The sequence below is a fragment of the Lepisosteus oculatus genome, chromosome 3 (assembly GCF_040954835.1).
Source record: "Lepisosteus oculatus isolate fLepOcu1 chromosome 3, fLepOcu1.hap2, whole genome shotgun sequence".
Taxonomy (NCBI): Eukaryota; Metazoa; Chordata; class Actinopteri; order Semionotiformes; family Lepisosteidae; genus Lepisosteus; species Lepisosteus oculatus.
The window spans coordinates 22,510,207-22,522,999 of record NC_090698.1 but is presented as its reverse complement, the minus strand read 5'-3'; the positions used below and the strand labels follow the sequence as shown (position 1 = coordinate 22,522,999).

Genomic DNA, 12,793 nt, shown 5'->3' with positions numbered 1-12,793 from the left:
AATGGGGGACTATCACCTTAGAGAGATCTTTGATCTCTACTGCTCTGACAAGTTCCCAGAAACATTCGGCCGGTCTTCTTCCTGTCTCATCAATGTAAATGGCAGGGCATTATCTGCAAGAGAAGCAGTAAAAGAGATTATAGATAGTGCAGTGTCCAGAAAAGCACTATATAAGTGTAAGTGATAATTATCAAGTTCTCTTATAGTTAAAAAATCTTTGTTTCTTTGAAAATTCAAATAAACATATACTTTTAATTATATAATTTAATTAAATATCCATGCTTTGCATATGTTTTCATTATTTCTCTGTTGGACACTTGCACACCACCGTCTTTCCTTTGACCTACTACTGGAAAAATTGCAATGTCATGCCTTTATTTTACCTCTGAATACATCCTAATTGAGAGTGAAGTGACTGACAGGAGTTTAGAAGTGCTTGGTGCCAACAAGCTCTGTTAGGACAGGAAGTGAAAGTACATGCAAACAGAGTGCATAGAATGCCAACATGAGGAGAGGAGGATTTGCCTGTCAATGGCCTAGAGCTTCTTCATCCTCAATGTCCACTTCAGATTGATCCTTTACAGCTATCAATCCCCGAGAGCTCTGGAACAAATCATTTTGCTAAGAACTGAATGGGATTAACTTTTTTTTTTCTCCTCATCCCAGATTTTTTTTTCTTGAAGGGGATGGAGCAGCTGTAACAGAGGAACAGAAGTTTTTTTTATGTGGAATTTGGAAATTGGGAAAGATTTTCTAAGATAATGAAGGTTATTTTCAAATATTTTTTTTCCCAGTGTTTAATTTATTACATTTTTGTTTTTTTTTCTACCAGCAAAACTGAGTTGGAATGTAGCATGCCATTCAAATACAATGCAGTGAACATGTTTTTTTTGTTACTTGCATCTCAGAAAGGCTTACATTTCCATGACAAAAAAACATAAATCCCACAAGACAATTCCTGAGCTATTATAGAGTAATATTAATATTTATATTAGAGTAAAATATGATTAGAAAATATGCCTGCTTCTTATTTTTATTATCATAGCTAATGTTGGTATAAACGAAATTCAAGTAGTAAATGCATAGAGACATAGTGAATTTTTCCTTTTTACTGGTGGAAGTGTGTTTTGAAAGTCACTGGGAACCCGAGTGCAATGAAACTTGCTGTCAAATGAGAGACTTGGATATGACAAAGGCGATTAGTTATTGATGTCAGGGAGGACATCTGGTTCAATGCATGGATAGCAGATGGAAATAAATACACAGCGTTTTGAGACTGGAATACGAAAAAAGCTAAGACAAAAGATTACAACTGAAGGATGCATCTCAGTTTTAGAAGGAGTTCATGAATTATAAGGGTGATGCATAGAAAGTACCCAAATTAATGTCTAATTAATGCTTGCTAAGGACTATATATCACACTGCCAGATTTTGCTTTTTTAAGAAGACAAAAAGACCAGTTGTTCATATTGTGTTTTGTTCTCGATTCAACTGGGTTTAAGAGCAAATATTGCCTTAGCCTGATAGTTGCTTTTCTGCTCTCTGACACATTGTACATATACTAGTGAAACAGAGTGCTGGATGTGTGTCTCTTGGGGATGTGTTTGGCAGTTTATAGTTTGGGAATAAAATGTAATGTGTTTTTATAAAGTGACAAAATATTTAAACAATTCGTGAATTGCTTTTTTTCATTTATATCTTGTCCACTTGTTATGTGTGTTACATGAGATAATGAAGAGACACTGCAAGCTCTCAGTCTTAAAATAGCTTTGCTTATTTGAATTAAAGTCTCAGTCTGACAGAACTGGATAGATAACTCTTCGACTTGATCGAAGCCAAGGCCTGGTCAGTGTTTCTTAGTTCTTGATAGGTTTCTGTTGTAACTTCTCCTTTGTCTCTTATTGTTACTGATATTTTTTTACAGTGTGACTAAGATAAAAAAAATAGTTCTGCAAGACTTCCTGTTCTTTGCTGCTGTAGACGTTAAGTGAGTATTTTTCTAGTATACAAGGGCAGAATAAATCAGTAAACGCTTAAAAGGAAGCCATGCTCATTAGTTTGATTTATGACACGGTTGATGCAGCACTAACAAGCGTCTTTTTTATGGAGCTGGATAGGGTGTAGGCAGCATCAGTGACCCACAAAAGCACTGAAAAAGTAAGCATTGTGATAAGTCACTGGGCAGTGTTGGTCGATCCCACGCAATGCTTAGTTGTTCAAAAATGTGCTCTCTGCATCGTCTTTTGTTTGGTTAAATTAACTCCAACATCTCGGAGAAATGACTCCATTACTCACCCTCTTTTCCTCCCTTAACTCCAAAATGCATGTTCTGTTCTTCCACTGTGAACATTCTATTGATGTTGAAGCAGAAAGGACTGAGTTCTTTGAGGAGGCTACAAAGATAAGCATTACTATTAAATACTACCACTGTTGCTTGGGACCTTAATCAAACACATTCACTACAGAAGAAAATGAAAAAGTTATGGATGCAAACAAGTGAATAACTAAGAAGTAAAAAATTGGTTATTTGTTTGTCACTTTTAAGTACGGATGTTTCCTTTGCTATTTTCTCAATTCTTCATCTTTGAGGTTGGTCCTGTAAAGATAAATCAAGAAAAGCACCTCATGGTGCATGGTTTGCCTCAATCCAGAAAATTGATTTTGGAAGCTGGTTTTGCATCAGTACTGCACTCTTCTCTCCTTATTATTCACTTGGCTCAGAAAAAGATCATAGCAGAAGGAATAAATGTTTAAAACTTAACCTAGACCAAAAGGTCATTGGAAAAATTAAGTATAGTTTGTGGCATTACTGATGCATAACCTGAAAAATGCTTGGCAGCAGAAATATTTTACCTTTTAACCTCTGCTTGTTTCTTACAAGCTCCCCCCTAGAACCTCTTTGGTAATGACATGCCTGGCCCGAGAGCAAAACATATCTGACCAGACTGTCCTTACCCAAGAGAAGCTGTATGGATTAATAGATAACATAATATACAAGTTGCACACCTCACTTCTTATTTTGGCACCAAATGAGGTATTGGGCAAGTCTGGAGAAAGATACTTTCCCTGCAGTCACTTGTGGTTGAGTTGTAGTTCATCGTGCTCGTCCTGTGAACCCATTCCTCTAGGAACCTTTAACAAGCCTGATCCCTCAAATTTAATTTCAAATCAATTGATAGAGGATGGATTCACTGAAGAAAGAAATGAGATGATATTTTGTCCTGAGCAGATTGATAAAGTAGGCATGTTCAAAATAGACTGCTTGAACAAGTATGGATATACTTAGCTAAACATAGGAAGTTATTTTAAGTGTGATTGCAACAGGACATGCACTCCTTTTACTTGGAGAGCTATACATTAAGATAGGGTGTGTATCTTGCCTTCTAAATTAACTACCAATACTTAGCTTTTCAGAAAGAACTTTGAATTGTGCTATGCATAATGTGTGTGTGTGTGTATATATATATATGTGAGCTAAAAAACGAAAATGCAGTATTTCTTGGGGCATGTTAAGACAAGTGTCTAATCTGCAAAATGTAAATCCTTTGTTACATACAAATAAGTAGTCACAACCTGTATGAGCTACAGACTTGTTTCTGATTGGCTGGGGCTCATTGGTGAAGTGTATTGACCGGGCTGGTTTTGCTGTTTCATCACATTTTTACCAGCACCTCCAGTTTTTCCTTAGGACAAAGGTAGCTGTAAGATGGCTTACTAGACATCAAACAACATACTTAAAGGTTTGGTTCCAAAATTGTAGTTGAACCAACCATTTAGAAATCCAGGGAGTGAATATTAATCAACTGTGAGCTATAATTTTGGAGGCATGGTTAACTGATGACGGCTGCGTGGTGGGACAGTGGTTAGCATTTCTTCCTCGCTTCGCTGGGAATCTTGGTTCAGTTCCAGACTTGGGTGCTGTCTGTGAGGACTATGTATGTTCTCCCTGTGTTTAGATGGATTTCCCTGGTTCCCTCCCACATTCCAAAAACCTACTGGTAGATTAATGGGCTTCTGGGAAAATTCACCCTGGGGTGAGTGCCTGGGTGTGTCTGTATGTGCGTGTGGCCTCTGAAGGACTGGCATCCCATCCAGGGTTTATGTCGCCTTGTGCCCATTGCTTGCTGGGATAGGCTGGCTCCCCCTCAACATGGATGAAGCAGTTAGAAAATGGAATGATGGATGGGTTAATTGATGAGGCAAGGTTAGAAAGAAAACTGAGATTGAGCTACGTGGATTCATTACCTTTTTTGACAGCATCACTCACAGGTCGTCAAGACAACTACCTAGGATAGTGTTCTTGGGAAGTTTACTCAGCCACTCAAAACCATTGAGCTCTGTGATCACGGGTGTGTGAGCGTGAGTCATGTCACTACCTAACTGCGACCCACATTCCCTGAATTCTGGCTCTTAATTGGCTGAGTACTGTTCTGCTCACCAGCACAGAACTTGCACACATGAAATAGCTTATAGTGGAGCCTGAATTCCCAGTACAGGGCTGGGTAGCCTGTGATGTGCTAAAGACACAGTGGCCACCTTCAAGTGGCTTCAAGGTGGCATGGACAGAGGAGTCTTCCTCCTCCACTTTTTTGTGTAGTTGCTAGGTTTGTAGCTACAAGGCGAGATGTAACAAACACAATTAACTGTCCCAAATTAAGTGGGTTTAACAAGAGAAAACATTGTAAAAGAAAACAGAAAAACAAAAAAATTCAAAACCTTAAATATCCAGATTTCTATTTTTATGTGGTACCCTTTGGTACAAAAGGCCTGAATTTCTTTAAGATGTCATCACTCCTTTTGTTGGATAAAAAACTGAGATTTTTATCCTCTAGATGGCAGCATTGTCAGACACAACAGCAATTGCAAACACTTTCTGATCATGTCACGTCCACAGGTTTGTCTTTTTAAATAAAGTTAATGAGAATTTCATAAGAAGGAAGACAATGATATGTTACGAGCCGCATCAAGACTTGTTAAATTATGAGATTTTTCAGAGTTATAGCTCAAACAATATGAATAAGATTTTCTGTAGCATCATGGGATCTCGTTATGACTTCTTTCTGCCTTGAGATTCTGAACAAAGTGATTTAAGGATATGGAAGTGGAAATGTAGTTTAAGAATTTTTATATAACAGTAGGAAAAGTTAGTGTTCCTTCTTTTATACATGTTCACAGATTCACAGTGAACTTGAAAGCTTACAGTATATTGCAACCAATACATCAGCTCTGATGTGCTACGTCACTTTTGCAAAACTAAATACCAGGAGGGCAACCTGTAGTTTGCAGGCATCTTTTGTTTTGTTTTTTTAATCCTAAAAGGGAAAATTAAGCCTTCAGAAAAAGAAAAAAAAACATTAATCTGTGCTGTGAATGAAGCTCACAATGGTACAGAGCAGGTGAGTAGGTTCTTGCTGTGATATATGGGGAAAATAATTTAATTGCAGCTGACTGATATTTGATATGGTCGGCTTCTAAAGTCTCTGCCATTATTCAGCAGAAGGAATTTTAGAGCACCGTATATTCTTGATATTTAGATATTTAATATGTAGCATGGCATCAGTCCAGAGCCAACATAAAATTTCGCCATTGAAAATGTGTTGCTGTTATTTATGTGCTTTTACATTAAAGTCCAGGTGTGTTTGGGTGTAAACCAATCCTGTGCAGTGAAATGTGTGATGGTGTTGTTTTTTGGGAACCTCTGGAACATTCCTGATCCTCAGTGGAAGAAGTAGAGAAAATTATTTTCTACAATGGCTTCTTTCTGGGACACCCCCACTGTTTTTTACAATTCATTTAACCTAGATTTTTTTTTAAAATAGAGTATGAATGTGTACTTCCAGAGTTTAATTGATGGTTTGAATTTGTGGAGTTAAATTGTACTTTACAGTGGAAGTGGGACTAATATAGGCCTGGATTTTAGTGGTTTGTTCTGTAGCCAGTAGTATTTAAGTTGCACATGGACAGATAAAATGCATTCTTAAAATAGACGAGATGTAGAGTCTGCCAACATATGCATTACAAGTAAACTCTGCAAAGGATTTAGACCTAAGGAAGTATTTTAATACTGACTATGGAATATAAAAATTGTCATGTAGATATTTACCTTTGGGTTTTTTTGCAAAGCAAATGCAAAGTGAGGACTTTTTTAATTGCTCATATTGTTCTTTATTACTTGAATACACATATGGAAAATATTTATGCAGCGTCTGGTTAATATTGCTTTAATGTTTTTTTTCAATGAGTAAACAGTTATTTTGAATTATTGTGGTTTAGAAAATAAGTAGTAATGTTTTTTAAATGCGCTATGTGTATAGTAAGTGAACCATATGAAATGCAATCAAAATCAAAAGATTGATTTTCTGGATAAATGGGAACTATGTGATTTCTGAATTTATGAGGGAGGAACATACAGTTGCAGGCAACTTGTAATTTTCTTGAAGAAACGTAAGAGGAAAGAATGAGACTAGCATGAGGCCTTCAGCCTATATAGCCCTTTATGTAGTAGCCATGTGAGATCAGTTGGATCAGTTACCTACTTTTTCATGACATAAGTCCAGGTATTGAATTCAACAGTACAGCTGTGCAACTTTTTCCCTTAACCCTTTGGGAGACAAGGAAGTGTCTCCTGTTTTCTATTTTAAATGCACTTTCATGTAGCTCTTCAAGTTGAGCATTTCCAGTTTTGTATGTATATGTTCTGTAGGGATTGTATGTAAATGTTTGTTTTGGCAACCTGCATGCAGTTGTCTGCACTTGTCTACATTAAACATCTGCGAATGCAAGGTGTATTCTAGTCTTGGATTTTATATGAATCTTTTCATTTCAGTTCTGTTTCATGTGCTGCTTCTGGGTCCTCTAATCAATTGGTTGTGGTATCCTACAAATTTGGCTAGTTTACTAACTGTACCAGAATCTTAGATCATTGACAGAAATGAGGAAGTAGTAGTTCAGGTGGGTAGCTCCATCAGCATGCATAGGCTGCAAAGGAACAAGTAATAGGTTTGAGCAGCAGTCCTAGTACAAATCCCTGTGGTACTCCACTAATTACATCACCCCAGTTTGACTGTCCGGCCCTCATTTTTACATTGTTTTCTATGGACCAATGCTCAATCCAGTGCAGTGATTTTTCCTTAGTAGCTACTGTAATTTGAGAATGAAATTATTTTCAGGAACGTCAAAGGACTTCTAAAAACATACCATTCTGGTGTAAATCTCAGTTGCTGTATTCCAGAGAGTGGAATGTCCAACATCCTTCACTTCTCTTACTACATTCTTGGTGCTACTGGCAATGAATAATAGAGTTAAACATTGTGCATCAGTGAGGAGATGTCATGGCCTTGAATTCCACCATGCTTGATTCCAGGTCCTGGAAATGTATTTCGCGATGTGATGTTGAGTAGTATTGTTTGGGTAGTTTGGTGAAATATGTCCTTTCACCACCTGGGACCAGACTCTCCCAGTGAGTTTTTGTTGTTGTTTCCTTCATGAATATGGACTTTGTCAGTTTTAAGTCTGTTGGAGATCCTTTAGATCTTTAGATCCTTCTCCAGTGGTTTAACATTTTCAAGTAGGATCTGGATTTTGTGGGTTCCCACAGATGTAATTTGGTGGTTGGAGTTTCTCCTGAATATGACCTGCACATCACTGGTTTAGACACCATTTTCTTTTGGACATATTCAATGTATACAATACCGTCTCTCAACCAGGTTGACATCAGTGATCATGTTATGTAGAGCAAAATTATTTTTGATTCTCAATTTTGATAGCCCTTTTGATTTGTTACTCCAGGACCATTATAACTGCTTATGTGCTTAGGTGACTACTTTCATTAGGCTTAACAACCGCATAAATCATTTCCAGCTGCTTTGCTGGCTGTTAGGCATACTGTATGTTCTTCTGCCAGTGTTTTTGTGATTCTTTGTATATGCATTATTCACGCTTTATTATTATCTCCAGGGGGAAATTTGTTTTATGGCACAGTCCAATAAAGTGTTTCTGGATAAAAGAAAGTATATTTACATTGTTTGAGAGTGAGATTGTAGCAGGGATGAAAGATATCCTGAGTCTCACCATTACACATTATATCCACAAATACACTTGGCCTATGTCAACATGATGTCTTTCCTGATTATCAGAAAGTTGCTTGAAGGAAGAACAAATATTGAGTGCCAAACTTCAGTTTGATCTTAAACCCATCATCAATGCCTCCTAAATCCTTCACTGCTATGGTGCAGTTTATTCAATTAACTTTTTGTGATATAAGGGAAGGTGCCAAAACGCATAACAAGGGTGTGTTTTTATTTTCCAAACAATGAAACTTGTCATTCTGGTTCATAAACCTTCAGATAAGATATATTACAGGAAGGCTTTGTGGAGGTTTGAGACCAGTTCTGCGGGAATAGCAAGTTATTTTCTGGAGAACAGTCGTCTTGCTACAGGATTTTTCTGAATATCAGTAAGAATGATCTTGTTTAAGTTGGATTCATTTATTAAAACATGCTTTCCATGTTATAATCTGATAGCTTCCTAAATATTTTAAGTTATTATCTGATGTATAAACAATGAGTAGAAAAAATAACACTCCTGCTCATTCATGGTACAGTACAGTAGCTACAATGTTACAGTCGTTAGTAAATGCATAAACATTAGGTACTGTCTTGCACTTTATGCACGGAACACACTCAAGCCTTTTTTCAATTAAAAAAAGGGAAATAAAAATAGATTTCTCAAGAAGATGCAAGGGAAGCCGACTGTAGGCAGTGCTATAAGAGAGCCAGGTCATAAGAGTAAAAATATTTGTTAAATTAAAAAAAATCAGGAATTACTACATCTTAAATGAATACTCATATAGAGGTTGCTCGTGTAGAGAGGGACTGATGCGTTTAAAAAAAACTGAACACAACAGAATTTACAATTAACTGTGGTTTTTCACTTCATAAGGGATAGTGTGAATTTATGGTTAGCAGTGACTAACAAGAAACAACACAAAACCTGGTACAATATACTAGAGGTATAGTGCTGCAGCAGATACCAGAATCCTCCCTGGCGCTGACTTATTTTAGTTTTGAATACCTTTAATTGCCAGGTATTAAAAAGTTCATTTGTAGCGTTTTTCTAGTTTTCTGTACAGGTAAACCAGTTTTCAAATATTGGCAGGTTATTTATTTCATTCCAGTGAATCGCGTTTAATGAAAAACATAACTAAGGACTGAACATCTGTTGTATGACTTTTTTTTTGCTGTGCAGAGTTGTTAGTCTTTGATATTGGCTTTTTAAAAATGCTCCCAGGGGGATTATTTTGAAATTAAAAAGGACAGAAGCAGTTCATCTGCTGGGCTATTCTGTTAGTACATGTCATGCTACTTAAACATTATGAAGGGGAAAATAACACCACACCTGTAGGAGTTTTTTTAATGGGTACAACCTTTCGGTTTCAATCTTTGTCTTTTAATGAACTTCAGCTGCACCAGTCCCTATAAGTCCCTTGTTTATCTCTGCTTTCAGTGTGGCTGTGTCAGACTTTCCCTGCCTACAGTGCCTGTACCAATTAACTGACTGCTGGTGATTGTAAAGAACATTGTTCCCTGCTGATCCCTTTGAAATCTATTCCATTTCTTTCATTAAGGCATTTTCAGCTGTCAGGAAATACACCATGACTTTTAATTTTGGCATTTATAATATGACAAATTTAGGACAAATGGACCTTATGTGTTTAACTGTCATTTTGTCACAGTTCTAAATGTAAACCTCTGTTCTCACAATAGTCACTATGCAGTCAGTGGCCATTTAGTTACATTATACATTTCACATTAGTTTTGCTTCTGACCTGTGTTCTCCAGGGTTTGGGAAGTCTTTCATTAGGTTTAAACCTTTGTTTAGGTTTGTTTATGCACTTGAAGACTTTTCACAGTGTTCAGAATACAAACTAAATACAGTAGAAGATCTGTCTCAGGCTCTTTTTACACTATATCTTCAAAGCATTCATATGAAGAAACACTGACTTTTGAGTGTGACTAGAAACTGAATTGTGAAAGTCCTATTGATTTTGAATGAGCTACATGTTTATTCTGCTCTTCTAAAACAAATGACAAACTTGCTTGCACGGGAAGTGTCCACTAAATCACAAAAGCATGCAAAGAGCTAGAAATACATTTAAAGTTTTATTTGCTGCAAATGCAAAATTTGCTCTTAAAACCATGGTTCCATAGTGAAGCACATGCTTTCACGTGTTGCAGTAATATGTACACTAGTACTTTCCCACAGCACAAACCAGGGCTGCAGGCATTTATTCATATTCTTGGTGTGTGAATGTTCGATTTATAATGCAGTGTGCTCTGGCCTTAAACTTTATTCTCTATCAAAATGCTATTTAGTGACCCTGTGTTTTTTTAACTTGGGTACTATCCTTTTGCAGGGCTCCTGAAATACCCAAGCAGTAATTATATTTACTTTGGCCAATCATATTTACAAAGAGCAACTCTGTAGAACTATATTTTTTCTTAACATGTCTTGTCAGGAAATAGAATTTATCCTGATACAAACCAAGTCGGTAAAAAGGAGTATGTTTATACTTTTAAGACCTAGAATCCTTTGTTTCCTTAAATCACCTATGTTCTGAAAATAAATGTTTTACATTTAATACATTTGAAAATGTATTGAGTCATGCTTTCCAGAAGTCTTTGTTTATGGATTGTTTAGCAATTAGTGTAATTCCTGTTTACTTGTAGTATATTCATTAAAAGTCTTCAGTGGTTACTGTTAGATTGGTGAAAAGAGTATGGAAATGAGAATTTTGTCCCATCTCTTTGGTATTACATTTTAAGATAAACATTAGTATTTGATCTTGTCCTATAAAAAGTGCAGTGTATTTGTAATAAAAGACTTACTTGCACCTTTACCCACCTGGCACCTTACCCAGACCTTTACCAATCCCCATGTATGAATTGACTTCATCACTCTGTCCTCCTCCCCACTGATAGCTGATGTGTGGTGAGCGTTCTGGCACACTATGGCTGCTGTTGCATCATCCAGGTGGATGCTGCACATTGGTGGAGGGGAGCTTTGAGTGGAGTGTCCAGAAAAGCACTGTATAAGTTTAAGGAGTTTTTATTATTAAGCAGTTCAATGCTTAACCTTTCATGTGATCTTAAAACAATAAGCTAACAGAAAGTACATGTCTGAGTTTGTGTTGTTAAGTTTTAGAGACTTCAAATATTTAATTCTGCTTTTGCTTATATTTGCACTGCGGTACATCTCTCAGTCTTATTCTCCAATTCCACTTTTGTATAGCAGTGCTAGCCAGTTTGAGGTATAGAAGGAAGGCTCAAGTGCTCACCAGCAAAACCAGCTCAGTTTAGGTGGAGATTATTTTCTTTACTATTGTTTAATTGCAGTTAGGTGCGACAGGAGGCACAGCAGAGTTATTATTGAAACTCAAAAGCTTTAACATCACTTCATAGTAGAAACCAAACTTTTGTAAATGGAACACATTAAATACACCTCAATTTACCTTTTGAGATCAATAGTCTTATCTAAACACCACAGTTACACAGCTTAATAGTATTTATCAGTCTCTCCTTTTATCACTTTCTCCTATTGGAATAGGCATAATGTAAAAAAGGTAAAGGTAACACAGCGAATAATTGCATAATACATGTATTGGAAGGATCTGTTGATATTTAGTAACGTATCCCAAAATAGCATACTGGTTTGTCTTGCATTTGTGCAACATTTTCCGATGGTCCTGTGCAGTATTGGAGTTGTAGTGCAGGCAGGCAGGCATGTTTGAGACAGGAGCCAGGCAAGCTAGCTCAGTAATAGCTGGAAAATGGCAGTGGAGAGGAAGCAGTGGAATGGCAGAGTGTGGACTGTTTTTTGGACGGTGTTCCAGAATTGTTGTGGGCTGAGCGGAGAAGAATGGAGACTAAAGAATTCTCAACAGGAAATGGCCAGACTGACTTAGTAGGGTTAACAGGTTGTTAATGATTCCAGTTTTCTGGCAGACTAACGAGACAGATTCTGCAGCAGGTGAACAGCTTGTGAGCCACTACAAGTGATTTGCTTTTTGAAGATGAGCACTGTATACATTCAGTAATGTATTTTAACAGCGGGAGACCTGTATTAATCACAAAGGGCATTCCATAAGCTGCAAGTATGAAGGTATGTTCCCATTTTCCATCACATTACTACCACTCCTTCACTTACAGTAATTGTGCCGACGTTGCTACCAGTAGGTGTGTTGCTGAAATGTTCTGCTGGGACCTGTAGGTTGCTGCAGCGTTTAGCTTTAGGCAACTTAACACAGTCAGGTGGTGCCTGTTCTCCATTAAGTGTTTTCCTTTGAGTTTTAGTAGATTTTTTTTTGTGTCAGTAATAACTAGAAAATATTAACTCCTCCCTTTCGTACATGTAGATGTTATTAATTATTCTGATACTTCTTATGTAGTTATTCAGATGCAAGCACATATATATTCCTGCTGTTTGCTCATACTCTTTTGAGTTTTGAGTCTAGAGTTGTGAATGTATTGCTATAGTGCTATAAAGGTAGTTATATGTAGTCTACTTGACATGATTGTTAATATTTTTGTGTTGAACTGGTACTAGTGCAGTGCCAGTGCCAGTTGCCTTCCCATAGAGAAGTTGAACCTGAGGGGGGGGCATGAGGAGGCTTGTCCATGTGTCCAGTAGTATGAATTAACAAAAACACATGTGCCAAAAGAAGTTAAAAATGCTTTCCTATTCTTAAATCAAGAAGTTGCCATATTACGAAGGCTTGCACTTTGCCATTTTAATA

General features: G+C 37.0%; 1 protein-coding gene across 2 annotated transcripts in view; it reads left to right on the top strand.

Moving 5' to 3' along the window:
- The window catches only part of kank1a (KN motif and ankyrin repeat domains 1a), a 79,107-nt gene that overhangs the window by 28,364 nt on the left and 37,950 nt on the right, over nucleotides 1-12,793 (top strand). Inside the window, exon 1 of one of the 2 annotated variants that reach the window (XM_069187021.1) lies at nucleotides 5,374-5,396. The exons of the other annotated variant lie outside the window; for it this stretch is intronic. The gene's annotated coding sequence lies outside the window, so the exon portion shown is untranslated. Of the gene's footprint in view, nucleotides 1-5,373; nucleotides 5,397-12,793 lie in introns of those variants that run through there. 2 annotated transcript variants of the gene reach the window in all.